The sequence below is a fragment of the Cynocephalus volans genome, chromosome 2 (genome assembly GCF_027409185.1).
Source record: "Cynocephalus volans isolate mCynVol1 chromosome 2, mCynVol1.pri, whole genome shotgun sequence".
Taxonomy (NCBI): Eukaryota; Metazoa; Chordata; class Mammalia; order Dermoptera; family Cynocephalidae; genus Cynocephalus; species Cynocephalus volans.
Window position 1 is genome coordinate 30,143,626 of NC_084461.1, and position 19,423 is coordinate 30,163,048.

The following is a 19,423-nucleotide window of genomic DNA, read 5'->3' on the forward strand; positions in this document are numbered from 1 at the left end:
TTCTCTCTCTCTCTCTCTCTGAAGAACACAAGAATAGCAACGAAACTAAAAAGATACATTGGTGTGCATGCGCACTAACTCACCCCCACACACACTCACACACACTCAATTTGCTTACAAAGGATGTGCTAAAACCACGCCCAACTGGACCTGAGGCGAGGGCCCTGACCAAGCTATTCTATTTTCCCAATACCTAGTAAAGGCTTTCTTGTAGCTAGTATCATGTCAAAAAATGGCAGTTTTCAAAACAGCCATTTAAATGGGCTTAAAGGGAAAGGGAAAATGGAGGTTTGTTTCAAATTTTCAAGAAGTAAAAGGGGTTTCTGATAGGTTTTGAACATAACCAGCATCATTTTAGGCAAGGCCAAGCACAAAATGGCCATTAGCCCCCACTCCCTTTTCCTTACGAGAAGCCTCATGACTTCTGTGAAATAGAAACCCTTTTGGCTTCTGCACAGGCATAATTTTCCACCCCTGTTGCATCAGCCAGGTGGAGCTTCTGCACTAGCCTAATGCTCCCCCTCAATTGCATCAGACAGCCCTGGTGCCCTATGGCCTATATAAGCTCTCCCACCCCAATGCCTGGGGCTGCTCTCCACTTTGAGGGCAGCGCTGGTTGCTGCTCTCCATTTTGAGTGCAGCCTGGCAGATTCCTTTTCTTTAATAAAGCTTGATCTGTACCTGGCATTTTGGCTCACTTTCTTTCAGTTTCTGGATAAAAACCCATAATGTTCAAGTCTAAGTGTGTGATCAATGTTAATATTAAGCCAGTGACAGAATGTGTTTTTCAGAGCTGCTGATACAGCAGAAGCTACATTGTAAAGAGTTTAGGGTGCAGCATTTAGTGCACCTGGGGGCTAGGTTTTCATTTTGGGGGTCATGATTAGAGATTATAGACCAAATGGAGGGTGTTGCAAGGAAAGCAGCTACACTGGCTGGGGCAACTCAAACCATTCCACAATGTTGCTGATGTTGCTATGTTGAGGTTGCAAGAAATGGTTTTCTTAGACTGGACAAGAGGAGGCCTGGGGACATAGCTGTCAGCACCTGCTTCTATTCTTTATGGACTAACACATAGAAGCTTCAGACTTTGATTCAATATAAGGACTTTCTCACAATTAAAGACTTCCCAGCGTAGAAGGGCCTGTACGGTGAAGCAGTGAGATAACAATATATGGTAGCATGGAATTCATTTATTCACTCCTTCATCCCTTCATTCATTCAGCAAATATTTATTCATTAACAGACAACATTAACAAATAGACAAGTTCTACAAAAGCAATTCATCACTGTATTCCCTACACCTGGTACAGTGCCTGATATGTACTAGTACTAAATTAATATTTGCTAAATAAATGAAAGCATATATGAATGAGTGAGGGGGCATGATCACTGTGCCAGGTACTGAAGGTAACCACAGGACTCTCAAGGAACTGATGATCTAATATCTGTGGTGGTCAATCAAACGATGATGCTTTGCATGCAGTGCTCTCATGGATGTATGTGCAGCTTGCTTTGAAAGCACAGAGGAGTGGTATTGGCAGAAAGTGCTGCTGGAGCTCAGAGCAAGTGCTACTGGAGCTCAAAGCTGGGAACTTCTTATTGGAAAAGCTGACCAAGGAATGGGAAGAGTGTTCCTAGAGGGATAAAGAGTGCAGCAAAGAGAAAGAGGTGGCACCAGGTGGAGCCTCCTGCTTCTGGTTGCACCCTCGCAGGCCTCACAGTGCTCTGGATCTGCCCTTCCATTTCCATGTGGCACTTCCCACTCCTGCCTCAGAAATGTGCAGGAATGCAGGGGGGAGCCAGGGAGCTCTGGGTGGGCTAAAGAGGCCTTCAGCCTGGGTTCTGTCTATCTAAGTATGTGGAGGGGGCAAAAGCTTAGGTTCATCGAGGCATGCTAACCTTTTGCTCAGGAGCCCTTTACTCTTTCCTTCCTCAGAGCTTTCATGCTCTCTCTTCCTCCCAACATCCAACCTGACCTCCTTTCTCTAATGTGATGTGACGTGCTGTAACATACTCCTTTTCATAAAGATGTAAAGGACAGACCAGGCTTACTCTGTTACCCAGGGTTCATTTACATTTTAATAAAAGATAACATTTTTAGTTAAAGCAATGACATCCTCAATTGTAAATGTTGGGCATCTTCAATAGAAGTGGGCTGGGATGATCTGTGACAAGGATTCATTTCTCTATGTCTCTCTCTCAAGAGTGTTTTTTACATGGTGGGTCATGGATTGGGAAAATTAAATTTGTGAGTCACGTATTATGTTTTTAAAAAAGAATAAAATAGAATTGAATAGAATGGAATAGAACAAACAAAAGCATCAGAGTTCATAACATGTAGTAAGTTATGTTTCATAAAAAATATTTCAGGTAAATATTTATGAGGGTGTGTGTGTGCATGTGCGTTGAGTCATGATGTAAAAAAACTTTTTTTTTTTTGGTAGCACTAGAATTTATTAGGATGTGCCTTAAACAAGGCTGACCATCACCACTTGTGCCCAAGATGGATGGCCAGATCAATACTTGCAGCATGCCCATTACCACAAGTCATGATTATACCCCATGTTTCCCACCCAATTAATCCTCGACCTCCCTCCCTCTCTGCTTTTCCTCCACCCTACTTTGCAGCCTTAGTTGTGCTCTCTCCCTCTGCAAGTGCAGTGCCCTACTGTGGTCTTTCTTTCCTTCCTTCTTTCTCTTTTAGCTCCCACTTATGAGTGAATAAATGTGGTATTTTTCTCTCTGTGCTTTGCTTATTTTACTCAACATAAGTTTCTCCAAGCTCATCCATGTTGTGAATGGCAGAATTTCATTCTTTTTTATGGCAGAGTAGTATTCTGTGCTGTATATATACCACATTTTCCTTATCCAGTTATCCATCAATGGACGTTTAGGTTGGTTCCACATCTTGGCTACTGTAAATAGAACTGCAATGAACATGGGAGTGCAGGTGGACTGTTCCAAAATATCCAGCATGGACTGTACAAAAATGGACATCTTTGACATGATGATTTCCATTCCTTTGGGTATATACCTAGAATTGGAATTGCTGGATTGTATATAATAGATCTATCTGTAGTTGTTTGAGAAACTCCATACTGTTTTCCATAGTGGTTGTACTAATTTACAGTCCCACCAACAGTGTAGGAGTGTTCCCTTCTCTCCACACCCTTGTCAGCATTTGTTATTCTACATCTTTTTGATTATGGCCAGTCTAACTGGGCTGAGATGATATCTCACTGTGGTTTTAATTTGCATTTCCCTGATGATTAGTGATGTTGAGTATTTTTTCATGTACCTGTTGGTCATTTATATGTCTTCCTTAGAAAAGTCTAGTCAGTTCCTTTGCCCATTTTTTAATTGGGTTATTTGTTCTTTTACTGTGTAATTGCTTGAATTCCTTGTGTATTCTGGATATCAATCCCTTGTTAGATGTATAGTTTGCAAAAATTTTCTCCCACTGTGTTGTCGTTTTACTCTGTTGATTGTTTCCTTTGCTGTGCAGAAGCTTTTTAGTTTGATATAGTCCCATTTGCTTATTTTTACTTTTGTTGCTTTTGCTTTTTGGCTCTTGTTCATAAAGTCTGTGTCCAGACCTAATTCCTGAAGTATTTCTCCTATATTTCCCTTCATACTTTTACAATCTTAGGTCTTACAATTAAGTCTTTAATCCATTTTGAGTTGGTTTTGGAAAATAGTGGGAGGTGCATGTCTAGTTTCATTCTTCTGCATATGGATGTCCAATTTTCCCAGCATCACTTGTTGAACTGGCAGTCTTTTCCCCAATATAGGTTTTTGTTGCCTTTGTCAAATATCAGATGGCTGTAAGCCTGAGGGTTGATTTCTGGGTTCTCTATTCTTCTTCACTTGTCTGAATATCTATTTTTATGCCAGTACCATGCTGTTTTGGCTACAATAGCTTTGTAGTATAATTTGAAGTCAGGTAGTGTATGCCTCTGGCTTTATTTTTTTGCTCAGGATTGCTTTGGCTATTTGGGGTCTTTTGTTGTTCCATATGAATGCTAAAATTGTTTTTTCCATTTCTGTGGAGAATGTCTTTGGTATTCTGATGGGGATTGCATTGAATCTGTAGATAGCTTTGGGTAGTATGGACATTTTCATAATGTTAATTCTTCCAATTCAAGAGCAGGGAATGTATTTCCATCTTTTTGTGTCCTCTTTAATATCTTCCAGTTGTGGTTTGTAGTTCCGACTGTAGGGATCTTTCACCTCCTTGGTTAAATTGATTCCAAGGTATTTTAATTTTTTTTTTTTTTGCTATGGGTTATAGTCAAAACAAAAGTTTGAAAATACTATCTAATATTTACCCTCTGGAAAAGTACAATTTGATTTTGAATTGAATGAGTTGGAATTTTCTTAAAATCAGGACAGTCATGGCTAGTCTAGCTTGCCCTGTGGTGGATTCTAAGGAGAAAATTTTGATTTTTTTCTATGTCCCATGTCAGAGGAGTGGAAGTCTCTCAGTTTTTTCTAAGTCTTCTTAGGAAACAAAACAAAAGGAAGTACTAATGATTGTTTCCTACTTATCTAAGCAAATGGTTTTTGTTTGAGATTTCCCCAGGAAGTATTACAGGTGGTGAAAACTTAATTCAAAGCACCTTTGAGAATTAGAATAATTAATAATGCATATCTGCCATCCACAAGAGCAAATATGGATTTCCAACTGGACTTTATTGAGGAGGAGAAGCAAGAGACATTAGTAGTATGGCAAGGCCTTATCCTATTGCAAGGCCTATGCCAAAGGCAAGCTGAGCCCTTGTGTCTAGGGCACTAGGTGGTGGAAGAATGCACAGAAGTGTTTTAAGTGATTATTCTGTTTTAGGGCAAATGTATGTGAAAATGGTAGTCCTGGAGAAACAGCTTTATTGATTGATTGATTGATTGATTGATTGCCAGAAAAGCCTCCTGAGCTCTAAAGAGAGGCATGGAGAATTCCATTTCACCAAGTCAAGAGGATGACTGAAAATGCCAAGTCTATTAGGTTCAAGGTGAAATAGATCTCATTGGAAGTCCAGAAGGATAGGCTTGAAAGTTTCTGCCTCAGGGAAACCACCCAGAATTGTAAACTGGTTGTTTATGTGATGAAATTTGCCCTGAGTCTGTGCCACCCAGATGCAAAATCAAAACAAAACAGAACAAAACAAAACACCCCAAAACCCACAACAATTCTTTGGCCAAACTGATAATGAGTAATGATGAACTAAATGTTCTTTTCCTTGGCTAGATGCCCAGGGGAAAGACTCTGTCTCTCTGGGGTGGCTTTAAGAGGCCTTTGTGAGTTCCCCATGTTCCTGGAGAGGTGAAGGCAGAGCTGATGCTTCTCGTACTGCTGAGTTCACTGTCTTAGGTGGTCTTTATGGGTCAGCCTGCCTCCTAATTATATCTTGATTATGTTAACAGTGAAACTCCAGGAAGCAGAGGGCCAGGGTTCAATTCTTCCTGTTTCTCATGGCTTCAGACCCATGGTAGTCAGTGCTACCTTAATGACATCACATTATACAAGCTTCAGAACATATACTTGATGCCCCCTCCCTGAAATTCCACAATACTGTGGCCCCAAGTAAAATGGTACACTGGAAGAATTCACCTCTAAGCCTTTTATGTAAATTTAGTATGAAAGATTTTTATTTACAAAGGCGTCAGTGGGGAGGCCTAGGACTACCAAGTGTTATCATCATTTCTCTCACATTTGGCTCTAGGCAATTTGAGATGACCTGTTCATAGTTCAATAAATAAATAAGGGTCTATAGAGAAGCAATTAAATTAAAAGTGGCAAGCGGGGTCCTAGTAACTGCTATTTTAGGAAGACACAGACCACCCTGATTATCAGAAGGAGGGAGGGTGCTGCTTTGGTGACACTGACAGAGAAACGGCAAACATGATTGTTTAAATATAGAGGTTGGCTTAGAAATGAATGGCCTGTCTCAGATTCTCGCAAAGTTACAGGAATTACACCAAATATGATCCAAGTTTCACTGGAAACAGTTTATGGGCCAGAGAAGTATGTTTGGAGAGACAGTTGAAGAAAAATTCAGTAAAAGCTATGAAATGTAAACGGAGCTTAAGAGGCTGGAGTCTTCCACGAATGCCTGTAATGAGTCTCCCAAGTAGAATTCTTTTGGGAATCATTCGGGATTCCAGTGTTCATCATTTGCGGTAGATATGTGCATCTCTCATCTGTGTGTGCTGGGTATGTGCACATGTAATGTCTCCCCCGATTCTCCACAGTGCTTAGCAGAATGCACGAAGTTTCTCAGATAAACATTTGAAGGGAGGAAGAACTAAAAAGAAGGAAAAGGAAAGGATGTAAGGGGGAAATTGGAAGGAAGGGAAAGGAAAGAAAACAAAAGAAAGAAAATCAGTTCCAACTAGAGCTTAGAAGATAGAATGCAGACAGAAAGAGAGGCTGGTTTCATTTATCCTGTTTCTCAAGACTGCTGTCCTTTTCCTTGTTCTGGAAGCAGAGGAGATTTTTGTCTATCTGGACTCTGGGGTTATGACCAGAAGTGGAATTCTAGACCGAGTAATGCCCAGAGGGCCTCCTCAGAGGACTAATCAGGTGGAGTGATCTTAGAGAAAGAGGGAGCCCAGAAGCCATTATTTGGGACAGAACCAGGTGAGTTTATTCCCTTATACACGGCATATACTTTGCAGGTTATACAAACTAATGGTAGATATATAAGGTTAGTCTTGGCACAGAGTAGGTACTCCATGCGCATCTGCTGGCTGAGGTCTCAAAATGGAGTCTGGGAGTGGTAGAGAAGTAAGTGCTAAAAGACAAATAAATAATTTTCAAGCATATTGGAAGCATTTACGTTTCAAATGAATGTGCCAGTCAGAAATCATTTTATTTGTTTGGTGAAGCTGATCCCTTACGGATCTTGCTGGCAACATGTTTTCTTTGGTTTTTTTCTTCCTCCGTGGACTCAGATGGACCACTTATTAATTCAAGACTCAAGTATTTTCTTTTGGTGACTTGGAGGCCAAGCCAGAGGGCTATCTCCCTGATGGCATCACTGCTTCTGTGAGGGGCCACCTTTTCCTCCTGCTGTTTCCTCACTCCCTGTTTCCACCACCGCTGTTGCTTGTCAAGGAGTGGGACCACCATGTAAGGATGTGGGCAACCGCTGCTGCTTGCACATGTTCACTGAAGAGCTATGCAGGTTTCCGTTGCTGCCATCATCCAAAACCTCCCCCTAGAATACCCTTTCTGCTTTCTGGGGTCTCCATCTCACTGGTGGGAGTTCTGCTGATCCCCATGGCTGGAACAGGAGGGAATGCAAGGGAGTCCCTGCAACCACATCCTGAAGTACTGAGTTGAAACTTAGGGTTTTTTTTTTTTTTTTTCTCCCCAAAAGCCAAGTTGAAAGTGGTGATGAGATTTCACAGTACTATTGGTGCAGTATTATAGTTCAGGCACAAAGTGAGTGAAAGAGGTATCTGGGGTTAGCTCAGAATATGACCACGATGTTTCCATGGCAAATTGGCTAGTAATTTACCAATAATCAGCTTTGAAAAGACTATTAGAATCAAGACATATTCACTTAAAACTAGTGGAATTGAATATGGTCTCACAATTTCATATTTCAGGTTTTGCACAAAACTCAGATGGCTCCAAATTGCTTGAATTAGGGCCTTCGAATAAAGTGTATTGAATATATCCTCTTCCAGCAGCCGTGCCCTCATCACAGGCAACTCTGCCCATAGGAAAGGAGGCAATAAAGTTTAATACTCTGGTGGTACTAACACCTTCATGATGTTTGTAGAAGAAGCAACCTTGGGCCAAGTGAACAAGAAAAAAGGAAGTTCCCAAACCACTTCCAAAGGGTTGAGGCTGAAGAGCAGATGTCTACAGGCTGCCCAGACGTCTGCACATGGCCCAGCAGTGCCACCACTGCCGAAACCCCAAGTCTACAACTCAGGGTGGTCTGGAAGTGAAGTATTGTTTTCCTGAGAGTGGTTTCAAGAATGTAGCTCCTCACCTAATAAAAGGAATATGTAATGATTAACTGGGTCTAATATTAGTATCTGCAAAATAAAGAGCAACTGGGCCTGGTATGAAAGAGAACAAACCTTGCACGCACTCTCTGCCAGGTAAAATCTGTTCTTTTTCAGTCATAAATCTTTCTTGGACGCCAGAGAAGAATTTCACTTCCGTCAGAAACACTGAGTGAACCAAAGAGAAAGAACATGTTGTTTTGGAGATGAAAGCATACTGAGTTTAAAGCTCTTGATGTCTGTCCTGCCTGTTTGGCTGGCTTCTTTCCGGTGCTGTCCTTGACTTGGCCATGGCATGTATTGTTTTGTATAGGATGGGGCAGCAGCGAGGAAGGTTCAGATGGGCCATTTGCTTTGGGCTTTAGCTTTAGTCAGAGAACTGGCGTCTGACACTGAATCTCACTGTTGTCCAGAATGGACCATTTGTTAAACTTCACTGAACTACCCTTGATGATTATGAAGAACACATCAATAGATTTTAAGGTATTCCTAAAATCAAGAACACCACTGATTGAGATGCAGAAGTTGAACTGATTTGTTCATCAAATAAAGTTACCACTCTTGCCGAGCCAGAGATTCAAATTAGTAGTTGCCACTTTACTTATATTATCTAATTTGTCTTCATAAAACCCTTTGATGTAGAGCAGTGGTTCTCAAAGTATGGTCCTCACAACATTAGCATAACCTGCGAACTTGCTAAAAATGTACATCCTTACACCCCACCCCAAACTTACGGGGCCAGCAATCTGTGTTCCAGCAAGCCCTGTGTTCTTGAGTTTTGCCTATGACATCTTCCTATACTGAATCTCCTCTTTCCTGAGCATCTAGCCTCTAGGTTCTATTCCCTTATAAATATTGTAAAAACACTGCTTATAACAACCATTTATTAACTTCAAATAAGTGTATTTTTACTGCATTATCTCATTTACTCTCACAATACTATTATTGTGAGGTATTATTGTCTGCGTTGTGAAGATGGGGACTTGGAGGATTGAGTGATTTGCTCAGTGTCATACAGCAAGTTAGTAGCGGAGCCAGGACAAGAATTCAGATTTTCCTGGCTTGTAAGGTCTATCTTCTTTCCCTTGCAATCCCTCCTCCTCAGCTGCCTCTTCTCTGACGCCACAGGATAACAAAGAGTTCCACCAGCTTCAACTGTTTCTCTCAGTTCTATATGCCCACCATTTCTCTTCAAACTCTATAGAGTTTCTTCAAAGTCTTTCAGAAGTTTCTAGCAGTAGAGTTATAGTTCAAGTACTATGATCCTGATCAGACTGAGAGCTGCCACTCTACCAAGGGATTTTTGGGAACAAATTTCATTGGCTGATCAATTCAACTTGAATATTTGAGACTTCTGTTCAATGAGCTTTTCCTTAGGGGTGTTTCATTTTCTTCAAGAAAAAAGGTTCCCTCTGAACAGCAAGGAATCTAAACTTCCCACTTGTGAGATGAGGGAGGTTTCTTCAACAAAACAAGACAAAACAACACCAAGACTTTCTTTTTCCAAAGAACTGGAGGAAATATCTGAAAGAATGTTAGTAAGTTAAAATGCTTCAAAATATTGTTGTTTCATTTTCATCCTTTATGCCTGGAACATGTTTTTTTTCTCTTCCCATATTACTCTTAGCTACGAACTGTTTTTATATAATCTTTGTTTTATCTCATTGTTTTTGGTAGCTTTTGAGTTAAAAAAAAGAATAGGATGATTTTTAATAATATTGCTTGCTTTTGATACATCCATATCATTTTCAGAAAGTTGACATTGCATAATAATGGAAATAAAGAATACAAGTAACATGCATAAATGGCTACTTTTATTTGTATATGACTACCTGAACAGATGCTAGGTGATTTTTACAGCTCATTTCAAAATGTAAATCATTCTTTTTAAAAAACACATTTTCGGCTGGCCAGTTAGTTCAGTTGGTTATAGCATGGCCTTGTAACTCCAAGGTGAAGGGTTTGGTTCCCTGACCTAGTCAGCTGCCAAAAAATAAAAATAAAAAAAACTAAAAATACATCTTCAAGTATATTAGTTTTTATCTTAATCTGTTTAAATATTAGACTGCCTGGTTTTTATGTTCACTGAAAGTGGCTTGGATTAACAATATTTATTCTTGGTTCTTGGGGAAAAAGATGACATAACTTCTTAATTTTATATGTCTGTCCAAAAACATGAGACTGAAAACGGCATTTACAGTAAATGTTTATATACATAACCTTGCTTGACCTTCAAAACAACCCGGTGACATATTATCATTATTTGCAATGTGAGAAGCTGAAGGTCAGAAGGCCCTCGTTCTGCAAATATTGATTAAGGTTTACAGGGCCTAGAAGAGGAGGGGTACGACAGGGCCATTAGGTCCAAACTGCAAGTTTAAGAGGGATGTTCATTCTGGCTGCTATTAAGTGGAGATTTTTTCTCTGGAAACAGGGTCTACCCTTGTTCCTGATGCCAGCTCGAACCTAGAATTACTCTTATTTCTGAAAAAGCCACATTTCTGTCATTTCAGAAACTGTGACAGTCACTCAGAGTTACTGAGAGATGGCAAGCTGGTAGGGTTGCCAGATAAAATATAGGACACCCAGTTAAATTTGAATTTAAGATAAACAATGAATAATTTTTTAATATAAGTATGTCCCATGCAATATTGGGACCTACTTACACTAAAAAAATCACAAACTTTTTATCTTAAATTCAATTTTGACTGGGCATCTGTATTTTTATTTGCTAAATCTGGCAACCCGACAAGCTGGTTTCCTAGGCAAGAAGCAGTTGGTGGCCTAGCCCAAGCTTTAAGAAGTAAATCCACTAACACTGTGGGAGGTGGAAAACTGTCGAGGCTAAAGCTGGACTCTGTTGCTTGGTGTTCATAGCCAGGTTCCACAGCTTACTAGCTTCCTTCACCTCCCTGAGCCTCAGTTTCCTCCTCTGCAAAACAGTGGAGAACAGTAGTCCCTATCTCCCTAGGATTGTTTTAAGAATTAAATAACATAATCCATAATATCTATCACATAATAAATGCCTGGTAAACAGTTTTTGTGTTAGTATTTTTAATATAGTGCCTCCTCTTCCCAGAGAACACAGTGACGATAATCCTTTGAATTATCCATAATCTATGTATCTATATATCTGTCTGTGTATATATCGATGTATAGATAAATATGAGGGTACTTCAAAAAGTTTGTGGAAAAATAGAATTAAAAGATAATATGAATCTTTCCACGAACTTTCTGAAGACTCTTTGTATGATCTATCTATAGATCTACATCTATACCTGTCTATGTATGAGGATATACAAGGATTTACTTAAGTGGGTAGGACACTTGTATTTAGTAACTGCATTGTCTGGTGAATCTCTTAAAAATATGTTTTTCCATTTGTAGAGTGTTTTGTATTAAGTCGTCTACACTTATTATCGTCGGTTTTAACTCTGATTCATTAAAAAATGTTTTGTATTCAGTTTCAAAATATTAGAATATAGATATGTTTAATTTCAGCTTTTGTTAGCTATTTCATAATATTTGTAAACTTTTAATGTATAATGTATTGCAAATATATATATATATTTGCCAAGTTGAAAAATATTGTTTTAATGCACCCTAAATTTCTGAACTTAGATGTTAATTAGGAAATTATTTAGGTAAAAATGCGACTATTGTGTATTCTGTTCAGGGAAGATTTTGCGGTTTTACCTAATGCCATTCTCTCTCTCTCTCTCTCTCTCTATCTATCTATGTTTATGTCTACATCTATATAATACCAACTTTTCTGCATTTGTCTGTCTTTTAATCCGAGGTTACCATATCATTCTATCTGAAAATCATCAATCTAGTAGTAGCTACACATGAAGGTGAGACGGAGGGTGAATGACAGACCTCAGCATGTATAAGCTGTCCGGATTTTCCTGATGCCTTCAAAAAATCTGGCGATGACGTGTTCCTATCACTGTGCTAAACATTGTGGGAATATGCAAAACCAAATAAAACCCAGGGGTTTTATAATTTATTTGAGGGTGAAAGGATGGGGAATAAAACATACATACAAGTAACCATGATAAAAAGCAGCAAATAATAAAGGCCTTATGATGAATATTGAAAACACATGCTGTGGGAACAGATGTGTTTGTTCAGTTACAATGACAAGTGACAGGTCCAACTGCCACATTTGACAATAATGACTTTAAGGAAAGATACTTTCCTACTGAAGTTTAATTTTCTATTCCCTTTCTTTTTTCTCTTCTCCTCTTTTTCCCTCTTCTTTCCTTTCTGTTGGATACAGACCAGTCCATTAAGATCAACACAAAAAGTGACATTTCAAAATAGTGTCACATGATATCACTAAACAGCATGCTTCAATGTTTTAAAATTTTGATGGTTTTAAAAATTGCAAAATATTTCAAACATACAAAAGGTATATAATATAATATTCTAACCCAAATGAAAATGAAAATATTTTCATACTTACTTTTTTTCTCTTATTAAATGGACAAAATATTTACCAGCACACAGTACCATCTAGCACTTAAGGGGTCTGTTGGGACTTGCCAGTGGCACTGGAAGTCACCACAGCCTTCAGCATAGTAATCTTGGTGTTTATATCTTTGTCTCAATAATTTTGCATCTGAGCAACTCGTCTAAGAAAACAACAAGGGAAGAGTAAGTTATGCACAAATGTAAACGAATGCTGCATGTGTCCATCTGTTTATGTAAATCTACGTTTGGGGGAAGACTCTAGTAATTTTTACCTTACATGATATTTCCTGTATTGTAAGAGAGCAGGGCTGGCTTCATGGGTGGGTCAACAGTGCAGTTGCACAGGGTCCCACACTCAGGAAGGGATTCTGAATTTGGGTTGAATGCTCTGTGCTCCACCTTGAAATTCTCAATAGTTTTCTCTCTGAATTTGTGCTTTGAAAGTGAAGTCTGATGGGAGAATGGAGCACGTACAGGGCGTTCGGAGTCTTGATTCACTTGTGTTCCTGTCTCCTGCTGGAGGGTTCTCTGCCTCCCTCTCCCTTGAAACTCTCCAGTGATTGCAGCTGTCCTCTGCCCCTGGGGGTGGGGGTCAAGGGCATGGGTGGCAGGAGGTTTGAGGTCAAGCACATTTTCCCCCACATTGCCAGTCCAGGCCCTAGACACTCATGAGAGTCTCCATTTGCTCTGATGTTCTCTGTTGCTCTCGAAGAAGTGCACCATTAAATAGCAAACTAAACAAAACCAAAAAGCAAACGAACAAACAAACAAAGTAAGCACCTAAACAGGCCAAAAGAGAGACTACAGAGGAAAGGAAAAAATTTTTTCCTGCTTTTGTGAACAAGGGGCCCACATTTTCATCTGTACTGGGCCCCATAAATTATGTAGCTGGTCCTGGAAGAAAAATGCTACTAGGTAAAATTCAGAGGTCTTGGGGTCCCAGTACAGCTTTACCAAGAAGTTATTCTAGACAAAATGGGACAAAGGCAAACTCATACCCTTAGCTTCAGACCCAGGTTGCAGTAATCCTGCCAGAAAGGGAGAGAATGCATAGCGCCTATGGCGTTGCTGTGGGCAGAGTGTATGGCTTTTCCCACACTGGTGAGAAGGCATCTTCTTCAGCTCTCGGCCCTGAGAATTATTGTCAGCTGGTGTGTGTGCATGCGCGTGCGTGCGTGCGTGTGTGCGTGCGTGCGTGTGTGTGTGTGTGTGTGTGTGTGTAGGAGGGAGGTGTGAAGGTCAGTGCTTCCTGAATCACTTTCTGCAATATTTCCTGTGGTTTTTCTCTTTGTTTCCCTTTTAACTGCATTTAAAGAAATCATCCGATTATTTGTACCAGAGTTTCTTGTGTGTGAAGATTTCTTTTTCAAAGAAAAAAAAAACTTAGGTAGATTCAGCATGCCAGGCAGACCCATCAATCTTGTGTGTAATTGGGTCTGCCATTGGTGAGTAGCCACTTGGGAGGAAATTGCTCACCCATGTGGAGTGAATGAACTCTTTCAGGGCGCCGGGCCTCCACGGAAGGCTGCATAGTGGCCTCCTGCCAGACAGTATCCTCTGGTGCCTGGCTCAGCTGCAGGCTCAGGTTCAGACCAGAGAGCAGTTTGTTCTTCTGGTCATGCAGATAAGGTCTGTTTGCTCTCCCTCTTCCTGGATCAGCAGGGTTGGGATCCTTTTAGAGAGGCGTTGACATCTAAATACATGAAGGCTTTTGGTGACAGGAATAGGGAAATGGGCTCACCAAGGGCTTTGAGTGCCTTTGTTTGACGGAGGGAAGAGCTAGCTATAGCAGTTTCATGACGTCAAGGTGAAAGCCGAAGAGCCCATTCCTCCTTCCAGTCAATTAATTTCTACACCACTTAAAGCCAACTGTTTATAAGGAAACGCCAGCTCTGTTGGCAGTTTCTCCATCATTGTTCTAAAGAACTGGCATCACTTTTCTTTCCTCTTACATATTCCAGATAATGCCTTGCTGCCCATCCAAATCAACAATGTAAGATTGCTCTTTATCCATCAGAGGCTTTGGAGATAAATAAATTGATAAGGAAGTGGAATTCCTGTGTTTATGCTTTTGGACGGCTTAACTGAAAGAACATTTAGCTGCCACTCCTTCCTGTTTTTCAAGAACCTTCTGTTTAGCGGGCCAATGACTGAGTTCACATCTTCAATATTCCACATAAAATTCTTCAAGATGAAGGCCTCTTTCTCTTGAATGAATCTCATGGCACAAAAACTCATGTGTCTCTTAGCTACTCTTTGGAATAGCTTGGTACTTTGGAGAAATCTCCCAATGATCTTTATGATATGAGGACCGTAATAGAATAAATAGTTAATAGCATTATGTAAAACATATTTAGACCTTCTAGACCCACTCAAAAGCAAGAACAGAGAATAATGCTCTCTTTTGGAAAGGGCTGAGCTAGAGGAGAGATATTTCTACTTGGCAGAGTGAGGGTCTAAGAAGGCAAAATCACTGAGATGAGCCCATAACTAAGTTGAGGACAAGACTGTTGAAAAATATTCCAAAAACACTTTGTTCCAAATTTTTTAGCAATAATCACCTTAGACTGTGATTTTGTATTGACTTCTTGATCTTTCCCTAAGTCCTCGAAGCTTAGTATCTGGAACAAATATAATCCTTAAAGGCTTGGTAAGTGAAAGAGTAAATGAAAGGACTTTTTTCTATATGTTGTGAGGTATAGAATGGGCAGGGGCAGTCAGGGTGTGGTAATACCCCGAGCAAAGCACTTGATGTGTTTTTAAGGCCTCTGCCTCAAACAAGCCAAGGTGAAACATTCAAGGGGAAAAATGTTCCCTGAAGGGAAGGATATACTGGCAACACCCAAAGTGTCTTAAGCAACATTAAACAACTTACAGCTCTTGATAGATGAGCTAGAAATTTGAAGCTTTATGCCCTTGGGAAATCAGCCACAGATACTGCATGACTGTATATTTTAAATCTATAGCAACAGTTCAGACAAATTGGGGTTTTTCTCAACTCTGACCCTTGCAGGGCTCTTCCCTGGCCAAAGCTGTTTTCCTTTCCCCTTGGTGTTTTCATTTTACTCCTGAGGGGAGAGCAAAATTTTCCACATAGAATTTTATCTTTAAACTTGCTGTGACCATGAAGAGACCCTAAAGGCACAGCTCAGGAAAATGAAAGGATCCAGGCATGCAGCCTCTTCTTTTCCACAGTGTCATATATTTAACATTTTAATAATCTAAATTGAGCAAACTGAACTTGGAGGCTTTGTCTAACTTGGGAAAAATCATGTTTTTAAAAGATAAATTCTATACAGTTCAACTATAACCAAGCCTGTTAACCAGAATTAAAGGTCACAGTTAATTGTCCTTAGTATTTCTCAACTGTTATCTAAACAGACCAGTGAGAGGACATGGTTGTCTAGAGTAATGCTCTTCCACAGGCCAACCTGACATGTCAGGAACATTCATCAAGGAATGAAATTCACGTCAGGTGTGAACATGTTTGGCTCTCTCCTTCATTGCTGTGATTAATTTTACAGGACTGTGCTTTTACACCTGGTTGACCCAATTTGACAGTTGCTACTATAGGATACTAACATCCTTCTGATTCCTTAGAGGCAGATTAAACTGTCTTACTCCATTTCGTGAATCATACAGAGAAGAGTATAATTTGTTGGGCTTGGCTAGTGCTGTAGAGGAGCAAAAGAAAAAGGATCAGGAATTCTTTCCTTCTGGGCATCTTAGATGGGACTGATTTATAACCATGAAATTGAACAGAATGGAATGATGATTCCTCCAGAATGATCAATTCCTCTGAGCTTTTACTAGTCTGTATGTGGGCTTCACTCTGCTTCTACCCCCTAGGAATGAGACTAGATCTGCCTCTGGAGATGGGATATTTGGCAAATGGCCCTCTGTTCCAAAGATATCTTCTTAATGAGGATATTCTTCAAAGTAGAGAGGAGGAAGCTAAGCAAAAGAGAAAAAGCTGCATGTGCTCCTACCGTGAACATGGTCCAGGCTGAGGAGAACTGAAAATGACCCCTCACCAGGACCTTCCTTGCCATCGCAAATCCTCAGGAGGGAGGCCATGTCCTCGGGGAGGGCTTTCTCTCCCTCCATAGTCACTGCCCTTTGCCTAAACTCTGAAGCCCTAGTTCTTTGACACAGCATTCGCAGTCTCCCTGCTGTGGTCTTGCTCACATTACCAGCTTATTTTCTGGTCTTTCCAGCCTCTAACATTATGCACCAGCAACCCTTCTTCTCTGCCTTTGTTCATAATGCCCATTGTGCCCTTGCTGTCTGACTAATGTCCTCTTTAGCCTGTAGGATTCGTATCAAGCATCACCTTGTCCAGGAAATTTCTTCAAGACTCCCGGGACTGGATTAGCCTCCCTTTGTGGGCACCCATGACACCCTGTGCTTATCTCCATGGCTGACCTGATGATATTTTGTATAATTGTTTGTCTCTCCTTCTTCCTCTACTGTGAGAGACACTGATCCCCCTCAGGAATGAAGAACGTATTCCCTCAGAGGCTGGAAATGCCACTGGAGACAGCTCTCAGCTGTCAGTTCCCTTCAGAGATTGCCTTTGTTGAAAACAACTGCCTGTGCCAAGTCATGTCCTCTTTCTGGGGTGGTCAGCATCCAATGACAACACAGAGGTGGAAGGTTTCAGCCCTTAAACCCAGGCGGGTTCAAGTCTGAAAGCTCACTTGAGCTTCAGAACTCTCTTCAGGGTTGGCTGAGGCTTCCATTGAGACTGTTGCCGCTCAACTTCTTGTGGTCAATCCTGCTTCCTTTCTGCCTTCCCAGGGGTGTTGATTCCAATAGCTCCCTAGTCTCCTGCAGGCTGATCTCCATCTCAAAATTAGCTTCCAGGAGTCCCAGTGTAGGACACTTGCCTTCATCTGATCCGAGCAACTTGAGGATGGGGATTGTGCATTATTCCTTTTCATAGATCCAGCACCCAAGGAAGTGCCTGGCACAGAACGTGCTCTCAATAAATGTTGGTGGGCAAGTTGAATAAATAAAATTCAGAGTGAGAGAGGTGTTTGGTATTGTTAAAAAATGAAGGGGCAATCAGGTTTATTTTAGAAAGTATATAGCTTTATCATCTAATAACTTTGACTATTAAACAGCAGAAGTCTGGACTTGGAGTTAACAGATGTGGGTTCGAGTCCTGCTCTTCCTCTTACTTACTAAGTGTTTGTATAGATGGACCCTAGCTGGAAACAGATGGTATGCTCAAACCAGGTGATTTGAGGAGAGTTTAATAAAGGGGCCATTTACAAAGTGAAGGCTGGATTCAGGGAGACCGATAAATAATAGTGCAATATTTGGGGCTATTATAGACATGTTATCCTCTCTAGGCCTAAAGAGGCAAAGGGAAGAAGACTGTGTCCGGAACCAGAGGGGCTGCCAGAAGGGAGCTGTGGCCTGCCTGGAGGGATGCAGCCCATGCACTGAGACCTGGTAGGAAGAAAGAGGGATATGAATGACCAGGATTTATTCGCCACTGCCCTTCCTTCTCCTGCCAGTGTCTCCCATTTATGAGCCCAGTGAGAAGCCGGAGGCCCAAGGAATCCTTGCTGTAGGCCAAAGGGATCAGCATCCCAGGCATAGAGGAGGATAGATCTGGAGTGGAAATGGAAGATACCCAGCACAGGGAACACAAAAGACTCAAGGGTTTAAGCGACTTGCCTCCTACCTGGGGAAGGAGGCTCCACCTAGACCACTGGACATGCTAAATATGTAAAACATGCTCTGTAAGCGGCAAATTGAAATACGTGTATTACACATGGTTTAAATGAAAATATTCATTTATTGTTTCTGAAGATTCATACAGTTCAACCCCTTTCCAAACGAGGAAGAATTGCGGTGGACAGTGTTACTGATGCAGTGACAGGAAATCACCTCTGTGCCTGCTGGCTATGCTGCATATGGATTAACGGGGACCAGAGGTAGTAAAGGCCAGCTTTCAGAGTACCAACCTTGTGCCCTCAAATTTCAGTTCCTCTTCAGTTCACACATAAACATGCAGCACATTTTCTTCTGTGAGGGGCTTCTGAGTTATGAGCCATTAAATGCTGCTGATATAGTTCAGCATTATTCGGAAAAACTGGTATCATTAGATTTATTTTCTCAGTGCTCATTTTAAAAAAATCTATGTCATAGCTTCTCTCCTACCATAGCTTTTATCTCCTATCTAAAGGAAATTGGCAGGATTTCATATCTTCTGCAGTAAAAAAAATGTGCCAAGAATCAATATCATTTGTGGGCAATGAACTAACAATTCTTGGGCCGGCCCCGTGGTGCACCGCGGGTTCGGATCCTATATAGGAATGGCCAGTGCGCTCACTGGCTGAGCGCGGTGCAGGCGACACCGCACCAAGGGTTGCAATCCCCTTACTGGTCACAAAAAGACAAAAAACAAAACAAAACAAAACAAAAAAAACTAACAATTCTTCCATTTAATTTACTTTGTTACTTTTTATTTTCATTCTATTATTTTATTTGTATGTATGTGTGTAGATATATGAGAACTAAAAAGTTGGAAAGTTTCAATTTTCTTTCTTTTCCTCTCTTTTTCTTTCTCTCTCTTTCCCTCTCTCTGTTTGTTCACTAATGTGTCCATGTGCCTGGAACGGTGCCTGGCCCAGAGTAGGTGCTCAGTAGGTTCAGAAATAATTAATGCTCCCTTATGTGTGCCCCTGTGCATGTGCACACTATACATACACGCATACACACATATACCTATACCTAACCTATATACTTTCCCCACCTCCTCATTTTCTTTCACGTTGTCCTTGGTCAAAAGCATTTTCCCTTACACTCTTTAGTCATGTCATACCATTAGGGAATGAATGTTTGTGTTCCAGGTCAGCCTGCAAAGACTTTGGAAATATTGCAATTTTGAAAAAAAACTAAACCAAACAGT